Source organism: Rutidosis leptorrhynchoides, chromosome 9 (assembly GCF_046630445.1).
Source record: "Rutidosis leptorrhynchoides isolate AG116_Rl617_1_P2 chromosome 9, CSIRO_AGI_Rlap_v1, whole genome shotgun sequence".
Classification (NCBI taxonomy): domain Eukaryota; kingdom Viridiplantae; phylum Streptophyta; class Magnoliopsida; order Asterales; family Asteraceae; genus Rutidosis; species Rutidosis leptorrhynchoides.
In genome coordinates this window covers 357,234,127-357,244,667 of record NC_092341.1, presented here as the reverse complement: position 1 = coordinate 357,244,667, position 10,541 = coordinate 357,234,127, and the positions used below count along the sequence as shown (strand labels likewise).

Sequence of the window (10,541 nt, the reverse complement as noted above, 5' to 3'; positions counted from 1 at the left end):
TTGTTGTTGGAACCCACTACTTGACCCTTGTTGGTAATTGGAATTTTGACTTTGAGGGTTGTAGGGGTTGTTGAAGTTTCGGTTAAATTGGGCTCTTCCTTGAAATTGATTATTATTTCTTTGGCTTATGAAAGCCACTTCTTCTTTTTGAGCCATTGTTAAACCGGCATCACAATCTTTTCCTAAATGGAGACCACCACAGTATTCACAACCTACTTTCATACTATGAATTTCCTTGGTGATTTTGTCCATGTTTTTGAGCAACACCGTCTATTTTCACACTTAGAGAACTAAGGTTATCATAAGCACCGGCACTATGGACTTGAGCATTACGAGTAATTGGTCGTTCTTGATGCCACTCATGAGAATAATCGGCTTGCTTCTCGATTATCTCATAAGCCTCTTGCTCGGTTTTGTCCATGAATGAACCTCCGGCCGCTTGATCAATGGAAATTCGGGTTGCAACATCACAACCCTTGTAAAAAATTTGAACTTGTTGGAAGGTATCCAGACCATGGTTTGGACAACCTCTCAGCATTTTAGAAAACCGATTCCATGCTTCATATAAGGTTTCCATAGGCTTTTGACAGAATTGGGTAACTTCTTGTTGGAGTCTCGCGGACTTAGAAGCTGGAAAATATTTCTTAAGAAATTTTTCCATCATACCATCCCAAGTTTCTATCGTAGCCTCGGCCAATGAATCTAACCAACTTCGTGCTTCCCCGTGGAGTGTCCATGGGTAAAGTCTTAAAAATATGGCCTGATCAGTGTCTGGTTTAAGTTTGAAAAGAAGACATATCTCTTGAAAAAGACGAATATGTTCGTTTGCATCTTCATTCGGACCACCACCAAATTGACACATGTTGTTAATCATTTGGAGAATAGGTCCTTTTATTTCAAATTTTTCCTCACCTGTGGGCGGAGTAATGGCACTACCTTGTCCGGTTCGGGTTGCTTTCATCTTGGCTGCCATTGATTGTCTTGGTACCACCTGCCTTGCCTCTCCTTCCATTTCAAAAATTGGAGGATGAACGATTTCACCAAATTCAGAGTACCTTGGCTTGGTTGTACTTGATTCTGAATCAAAAGTTTCTTGCTTTGATGAAGATTCAAAAAGTTCAAGTACTTCTTTTGGAATCCTACCAAGCTTTCTATTAGGTTCTGTAAGCGGTGTAAGTAATGGAGAATCTGAACTTCGGGTATGTGGCATATGCAACCTAAAATCTGTCAATCACACAACTAACAAAACTATTAAACGCACCGATTCTATAAGTTTAAAAATCAAAGAATATTAATAATTTAAAATAATTAAGAAACTACTTAATCACAAATTAGTTAACAATTCTATTTTGACACAAAACTGTCCCCGGCAGCGGCGCCAAAAACTTGATGTGTAAAACGTGGTATATGAATTATTGTATGAAATTATATGGAAAAATACCGATTAAAGATTGTTACACACTAACGGGCAGTGTACCCGATCGTGTAGTAGTATAACTAATGGTTTAGTTCCGTATATCGTTCCAAGGACAGTTGTATTAGTCAAACTAGAATTAGAAACTATATTATGATTAACTAAGTAAATCAAACTTAAAGGTACAAGATATTATATTTTTGTAGCTATTTAACGATTTAGCCAAATCAGAGAAGATTAAAAGTAAAAACAATGTTTTTGGTCTTTTAAGTTTATATAATGAAAACAAGTGCAAAGAAAACAAATAAGATAGTTTGATTAAGATCAAAGATACGAAATGTTCATCTAGATACTTTACCCTCGGTATTGGATGTAAGTTATATTGTTAAGACCCGATTGAATGAATATGTGTGCAAGTTACCTAATAGATTTACCAAGAGTTCTCTTTAGTAAACACGCAAACTCGATTACAAGATCAAGGGTTCCCTTTTCTCTATAGTTCTCGTGTTTGTAACCAAATAACTATGATATATATGTTAATCACCCAAATCGACTTACCAAGAGTTCTCTTTAGCAACTACTCAAACTAGAATTACTAAGTGGAGGGTTCCCTATCACCTAGACCTTTTCGTTTGTGACTAGTTTATTAGCTAGATCAAAGACTTGAATACCAATTGTCTTTTGCGTTCGCTCTACACAATTCATCCCTATATCGTCTAATCGTTTTGATCTAATTTACCCCCTTGGTCCGGTTTAGTAAACAATCAATCTAAGACAAGTTGATTGTAAATCAATATGATACATCAACAAGAGTTCTCTTTATCAACAACATATCAATTAACTAGCTACAAATGATTTGACATCAATAAGCATGGTTCTTTGATTCAAGCTCTAATCTATCACACATAATACATTCAATCCATAAGATTACATCCAATACCTCAGTTATTAATCTAGACAAACATTATAGAGTTTAGCCAACAATCATATTAACAAACAAAATAGCAATCAATTGATAAGTAGAATTCATTGTGAAGAACAAGAAATCAACCTAATAGAGAATGAATCTTGAATGGAGAAAGTGTTGAATCTTGATTCTTGGATGTTAAGCCTCTTCAAAGAGCTTGGAATTCTCCAATTTTGCTCCTAAAATCGTCTCAGAACTCCTCTGGTTCGTATCTGCAGTTTCTGATCGTATCTCCCTTTTTTAAAGTAGTTAAAGTTGGTCAAAAAGTAAAACTAGGCTGAAACCTACTTCTGGACGGCATCCAGATTTCTGGACGGCGTCCAGTTGTAAAGGCCTGGACGGCGTTCAGATTTCTGGACGGCGTCCAGTTGTGAAGGGCTGGACGGCGTCCAGTTGTGCTGAATTTCACTGTCTCGTTTTTTCCAAATCTCCCTTCATTTGGATGGTGTCCCAATCATTTTGGACGGCGTCCAACATATCTGCAGCCTCGTTTTATCGTTTAAGAGCGCTAATTTGACCATAACTTGTATCGGAATCAACTATGATGAAATCACAACTTATAGAACGGTTATAATTCACCAAAACTCTTTATAAACCACTTTTCGATACACTTTACATACCTATGTGTATTACTCGTAGAAACCGCCTTAACTATCCTTGATTTGAGAGTATTTTACATGATATTGTGAGATATATATATATGATGTATTTGAGCAATATCAGTCCCACTCCAACTGGTCAATGAAATGTCAAAGTGAACAGAATGGAGTAAACTGATTTCACTTTCCATGGTATATATCTATATCTAATATGCAAACATGTATACACGTATAGTTCCAAAATGACCAAGCTTGATAAACTGATTCCACTTCCGTTTTGTAGTGGGTGCTGGTGAATGTAACCATGTCTTTGACATTAAGGGATTAGTATTTGAAGCCAATTTATTAATTAAGACTTTTAGATGAAATCTGGAATTGTATCGTGATAAATAGGTTTTAAATTTTCATGTTTACTAATTATTTTTCTTATACTGATGCTATGCTGATTGTTTGATTAGGTGGAAACTCAATTGAACTCAATAAAGAATGAAACACAAGATTACATATCCAGGTGTTCAATGGAGGTAAGACGGTGGAGAACTTTGACACCGATTCTCATATGATTGATGCTGTTGATAAGGAAGCTCGTGAATTTGGTGAGGTTTGAACATGAAACCCCTTTTGATGATATTAGGACGCCAATATTGTGATGTGTCAGTTTTGCGTAATGTAAAGATTACCTTCTTGAACAATATACTTAAATTACCGTCTTTCAGTCGCTGGTTGGATGTATTATAAATATAACATGTTGATTGTTTTTCTTTACGTAACAAGTTCTGAATCGTATTGTATGTGTATGTTTCGAACATTTGTTGTTTTGTGAAGGACGGTAATTTTATAAGATATATACTTACTATTCGTTATCTTGCAGCTCAGAGACTTAATGTAACTTCTAACTTTAAGTTACCACCACTAAAAGAACTACAGGCGAAAAAGGTTTGATAAATTTGAGATAAATTGGTCACAGAGTATATTATTAAGAGTTGAGATAAATTTGATTTCTTTGTACAGTATTACCACTTGGATCACATGTCATCTTTAGAGAAACATAAGCTTGAACTGAAAATATCACATGCTCGATTTAAGATGTCGAAATCCTCTCGTGGTCGATGTACGTTTAGCTGCTTGGTGAAGATCAAAATGTTTTCTTTTTTTCTGCTTAAGTTGTACTACATTTGTGATATAGAACAAGAGGTGCCAAATTAACCCAATAACTTATATTTGGGTCAAACCTGAGAAATTTGCTAAAAGGAATAAAGGTCAAACGAGCGGATGCTGAAAGCCTGTCTGTTTCATTTGAAGATTTTGATTTGAATAGCATTGTTTCGTACTACTTAAAAATATATATTACTATTTCTTTACAAAAATGGGCTGAAAATGATACGGAGTATAAGTTAGTCTGACCCAACTTTTTTAACCGTACTAAGAATGGTTTTTTATTCCTAAAAGCGTTTTAAGGACTATCATATAGAACTTATGGAGGATTTGAATAGAATATGTTGATATATCACATAGATTAATAGAGAAATCATACTTTTCACACCAAAGTTTACGATATAATATGTCTGGCCTTTTTTGCTTTGGAGGTTGAGAATATCCACAAGTCATATGGTAGGAAAAGCATATTCCGTTTGATGTGGACTTGGTAGGAAAAAAATCTTTTAGTAAATTGCTCAATAATAATAATATTTGGTTTTCTATTCTTTTGCAGCATTGTTGGAGGCCAGATTGCATCTCTAATCAATGAATATTCAAAATCGACTTTCGAAACTGAAAAATGCTATATAATGGACTGTGGTGCAAGGTGTTTATCTGGGTGGATCGAGCAACACAGGTGGACGATCGAAAGACTGCCACACAAGCTGCTGAGGTATAACATACTAATTCGTTTTTAAATTGTTCTTCTTTTGATCGCTTACTGATCTTACCATTAACCATTTATAGGAGTTTATCACGAGTAATTAAATATAAGTTTTCAAATGTTTATAATTTTTCACTACGATTTACAAATATCGATTCTTCCCTTTATCTCTGAGAATTACAACTAATTCTATGTAGGTCAAGAATCACTTACCATGGAGATGAAAACGTCATTTGGTCTACATGAAAGAATATTAATGATTTCAAAGGTGATCCTTATATTCCGTAGGAGTTGGCACACACACTATTTGGCAAAATTCTGTTTACAATAACTATTTACATATCCTTTCACCAGATTGTAGTTTTGCGGTACTTACCATGTGGTTTTGGCATGGTCCGGTGGTTGCTATTGTAATTTTTGCAGTACTTAAACTCTTACACAGTTCAACAGCAATGTTTCTCTTTAACCATGGATTGGTACATCTATCTTCTGTCTATCTATATGTTATAATAAAGATTAATTAATGTTACATCACGAAGCCTTCTACCCAAAGATGTTGTAAATTTTTTATCTGCACTATTACTTTGAAGATGGTTGTTCCTGGCAATGGTAAATTAAGTTAATACGGTGAAGCCTTATATATTAGTAAAATAGATAATAGATGACAATATTTGATTCCCCTGCTCCTTTCGAGACAATTTAGAATTGTATTGAAGCCTTTTAACCTTTTTCCTTGGAATTATATTAGGTGTTTTATGTGGTAACTAGAGTTGGCAAAATGGGTGGGCTACTTAAGGTGCCATGGCGGTAACTAGGGTTGGCAAAATGGGTGGGCTACTTAAGGTGTCAAAATAGGGTTGTGTCGAACTGTATAACTTCTTTTTATATTTTACAAATAAAATAATTAATATGCTTATTCGATTATGAATATTGTATATCATAGTGTATCTGATTTATTTAAGTGATTCATGTGGTCGCATTTTGGTACACTTTGTATAGTTTTCAACCGGTTTGACAGTTTCCAACTCGGTTTTGATCCGGTCTCTGAGTGACATGTGACCCTTTTTAACCCACATCGTTCGTTTTGCCTCTCATATTTGTGTGAAATACTTGCAAGTTATAGAGTTAAGTGTGTTTCTTTGCAAGTAATTGACCCATTGTATGTTTACAAGAATTGCGATTTTTTTGGTATACCTAGATTTTCGATCTGCTTTTTACGAACCGACTAATCTCAGGGTGACTACCTGCTTTGTAGATAGCCTGAAGTCAACGCGGGTGAACCTCTGTGGCCACAAGAATTAAGATTTGATGTCGTATATATTAGTAATTAGCTTCTAAGAAGGTAAATTGACCATCATCGCTTTTATTGATATTGAATTTTTGTTTCTTATGCAATTCACACTCATTTATCAATATCCAATTTGCATGCTATTAAGAATATTTTTAGTAACATGTTTATAGAGACAATGCTATCTCAGTTTTTGACTCATTTAGTAACCTGCTGATAAACAAACTTTGAGTATTTGAGAGTATTAACTTTGATCCATTTACTTTGACCCACTATTTATCCCTCTCAGTTATAGTGGGTTTAGCAACATCAATTTGGCACATAACTTTCTAGACCACAACCTTCAGTACATTTGACGTATTTGCTAGGCAAATATATGATACTAGGGCAGTACGTTTTATTATTGTCCATAATAATGATTTTATAATCCAGACTGGGTCTGAAACGGGTCAATTATACAATTATAGGTGACAAGATGGTCAAAACGGGTCAATATTATGCGCGGGTCGAAACAATCCTATAACAACCCTCATATTTCCATACCTGAATTGACTAATTTGACTATAGGTTTGTTATCCATACGTAATATATAATTAAATTTGACATTGATCAAATATTTATTTTTAGTCGACACTTTTTGTTAACTAAAGTTTACACTAATTATATAAAATAACTTTAGTTAATATTAATATTAATGCGTATTATATTTAAAACTATATGAAACATAATTATTAATTAAATGATAAGTTATTTTAATCATTATATATATATTTTTAGCTTATAAAAAAAGATTTTTTTTATAAATTAAATAATGAGCCCATGAATTTTGACTAAATATTTTCAAAAACAAAAACTTATTAAAAACATTTTTAACATGTTTTTATTTTTTGTCAAAATTGGCACCTTTATTTTATTTATATTTTTTTCTTTTCACCAACCATTTTTTCCCTATAAATACCCACTTCCATTTCATAAAAATTTGTATCAAATCTTTGGAAAAACTCTCTCACAAACTTGGGAAAGTACTTGAGGTATTTTCTATATTTTTTATCGAATTGCTTTTATTTTTTTGTATATTCTTTAAAAATTCTAATTTAATATATATAAATTATTTTTACATGTTATAATTAGTATTATAAGTATTATGATGTATAAAAATAATTTTGATAATTTATGGAATATTATTTATAATTAAATACGAATTATGTAGTATTTAAACATAAAAACAATATAAAATTCGTAATAAAATATTAAACAGTAATAAAAATAATTATAATTTTTTTTTGAGATTATTATACTTTTATAAACAAGCAAAAATTATAAAAATTAAATAAATGGGAGGATTAGTATTTAAAAAGAATTTACTTTTGCATTATTCTAAACCGAGAGAAATAATAAAGAAAATATAAAATAAATACAAACGTGTATTAAATATTTTTATAAAAATTTTATATGATTAGTAGCATCACTAGATACTTTAAAAAAATTTAAAAATTAATTTTAAATTATTTTTCCTATTTATTTAATTATAGGCCGATTACAATGGTTAAATAATTAGAAAACATTAAATAAATAATATTTTGATATAAAATTTGATTTAATAATTTTTATAACATTTTTATATAATATAGAACCTGTAAAAAATATAAAATTATTTATTTAGGTCGATTTAATATTTATTACCTAATTAAATTTGATTAATATAAACCGAGTATATATATAAAAAAAAGTGGGAAATAAATACAAAAACTTGATAAAATTATTTTTATAAAATATCCTACTGAATTGTATAATTAACTAAGTTTATAAAAAATTATATATATAATATTTAATGAATTAATATTCGAATTAACATATATTAGTATGATTTTCGATTAACATAAGTATATTACATATACTAAATTAATATTATTATTATAACTTACGGTTAATAACTAGGTATACTATATAATAAAGTATAATGCTTATAATGTAAGTTAATAACAATACATTATTAATAAACACTTATTTTATAACTATACTAATTTAATAATAATAACTTATAGTATATAATATAAGATAATCAAATTGTTAATACATTAATAAATATAATATAACATATATAATAATATATAAACCTAAAGTGAAGGTTAATCAAAGATAATGTACAATTCATGTGAACTTCATCGCTATTCACGGTCGTAAGTGAATGATGTCTAGGTTGCCATTTATGGGTAAGCTTGTGGATCTCGAATGCCATGACTTAGATTCTGGTCAAGAGTCCTGGGCCCCCGGTTACATCTGGTCATTCCTGACTTATTTGATAGCAATGAAGTTTGAGTAAAGTTATACAACGTCTTGCTAAAGATTAACCCGAACTTTCTAAAATTGGAAAATTACTATAAGTGGAAACTTTCCATAAATAGTAACCTTCCGAAAATGGAAATTCTTTAGTGAACCATTACTATCAATATAGTACTATATACTATTGTCTGTTAGGCAATGTCTGATCATACGTTCTATCTCTAGGTTGAGATCTCGGTCACGTCCTTCCGTTCAATTCTTTCATGGAATACTCTTTTGTGCTACTAATGTGATTTTCATAGCCTCACTTTTACTGTTTACTTAACTATTTATAACTTTTGGGGTGAGACACATGCTTACTTTATAACTGTTTTACACTTAGACACAAGTACTAAATTGTTAACTATGCTGTCATGCTTTGATTCATGCTAAATCCCTACCTTAATATCGTCAATTGCTACGTTTAAATGCAAACTTAATTATTATGAGTAGGCCTATTGAGAGTAACGTCTCTAATCATTCGACCGTTGGTCTTTGGTTACATAATAATGATTCCACAACACTGACAGTACAAGGTGTCATAGGGTAAACTTGTTTAGTAGCGATATTACAAAATGCAGCAACACTTTTAGATTGATATTTCTATATCAATCAACTTTAAACTAAATCTTGTGGTCTAAAACTTTGGATATTATTTATAAACCTGTGAATTTCACTCAACCTTTTTGGTTGACACTTTAAGCATGTTTTGTCTCAGGTGATGATTGAGCTAGCTGTTTGCAACTTTGTGATGATAGATTTGATGCTTGCATGGAGTCCACATCGAATATTATATTTTAGTTCATAAACATTTATTTTACGTTTTAATAATAATGTAAACATGTATTACTGCTTCCGCTGTTTTATTAACAAAGGTTTTATTTAAAAAGTCTCATATAGAGTCGTTCTCGTTTATACAACTGTGTTATGATATGATTGGTCACAATTACCCCTGGTCCATTTTGGGGGGTGTGACAAATTGGTATCAGAGCAGGCTGTTGTAGAGAACCAGGATTGCATTTTATGTGTGCCTTATACAATTAGGTACCTTAGCAATGTAGGACTACAACTTTCCTTGACTATAGTGCCTTTAATTGTTGCCTTAAACTGTTAAATGCTACACTATACTTTAGAAACTTTACTTATCTTAGAATGCCGAGCCAATCTAAGAACTCTGCTCACTTTCCTAAGTACTATTCAATTCCGCCACCACATTTAAATGCGACACCATTCTCGACATTCCTATGCCATCTATCATAGTTTTGTGTATTACATATGTATTACATGAAATGTTATCCATGATTTTTGAAACTCCTATATTTGTAACAATTCATACTCAAACGTATATAACCTCCTAGTTATTGAAATGTCCCGTTCTTATTGATTAAAAACGTTCCATATTAATTGATTTCGTTGCGAGGTTTTGACCTCTATATGAGACGTTTTTCAAAGACTGCATTCATTTTAAAACAAACCATAACCTTTATTTCATTAATAAAGGTTTAAAAAGCTTTACGTAGATTATCAAATAATGATAATCTAAAATATCCTGTTTACACACGACCATTACATAATGGTTTACAATACAAATATGTTACAACAAAATAAGTTTCTTGAATGCAGTTTTTACACAATATCATACAAGCATGGACTCCAAATCTCGTCCTTATTTAAGTATGTGATAGCGGAAGCTCTTAATAATCACCTGAGAATAAACATGCTTAAAACGTCAACAAAAATGTTGGTGAGTTATAGGTTTAACCTATATATATCAAATCATAATAAAAGACCACAAGATTTCATATTTCAATACACATCCCATACATAGAGATAAAAATCATTCATATGGTGAACACCTGGTAACCGACATTAACAAGATGCATATATAAGAATATCCCCATCATTCCGGGACACCCTTCGGATATGATATAAATTTCGAAGTACTAAAGCATCCGGTACTTTGGATGGGGCTTGTTAGGCCCAATAGATCTATCTTTAGGATTCACGTCAATTAGGGTGTCTGTTCCCTAATTTTTAGATTACCAGACTTAATAAAAAGGGGCATATTCGATTTCGATAAGTCAACCATA

The 10,541-nt window shown here is 31.6% G+C and overlaps 1 long non-coding RNA gene and 1 other non-coding gene across 4 annotated transcripts; both read left to right on the top strand.

Annotated features, from left to right (window-relative positions):
- The first annotated feature begins 509 nt into the window (after positions 1–509).
- LOC139869590 (small nucleolar RNA R71) lies at positions 510–616 on the top strand. Its single transcript, XR_011766193.1, has one exon. It is a non-coding gene; the product is annotated as a small nucleolar RNA R71 (small nucleolar RNA).
- A 3,737-nt stretch (positions 617–4,353) lies between these two features.
- Positions 4,354–9,304, top strand: LOC139867523 (uncharacterized). 3 transcript variants are annotated; one of them, XR_011765866.1, is made up of 5 exons: positions 4,354–4,591; positions 4,692–4,850; positions 5,039–5,317; positions 6,097–6,183; positions 9,170–9,304. It is a non-coding gene; the product is annotated as an uncharacterized lncRNA (long non-coding RNA). The 3 variants fall into 3 exon arrangements; XR_011765865.1 differs by lacking the exon at positions 9,170–9,304 and having other exon boundaries at positions 4,358–4,591; positions 6,097–6,257; XR_011765864.1 differs by lacking the exons at positions 6,097–6,183; positions 9,170–9,304 and having other exon boundaries at positions 4,362–4,591; positions 5,039–5,436.
- The last annotated feature ends 1,237 nt before the right edge of the window (positions 9,305–10,541 follow it).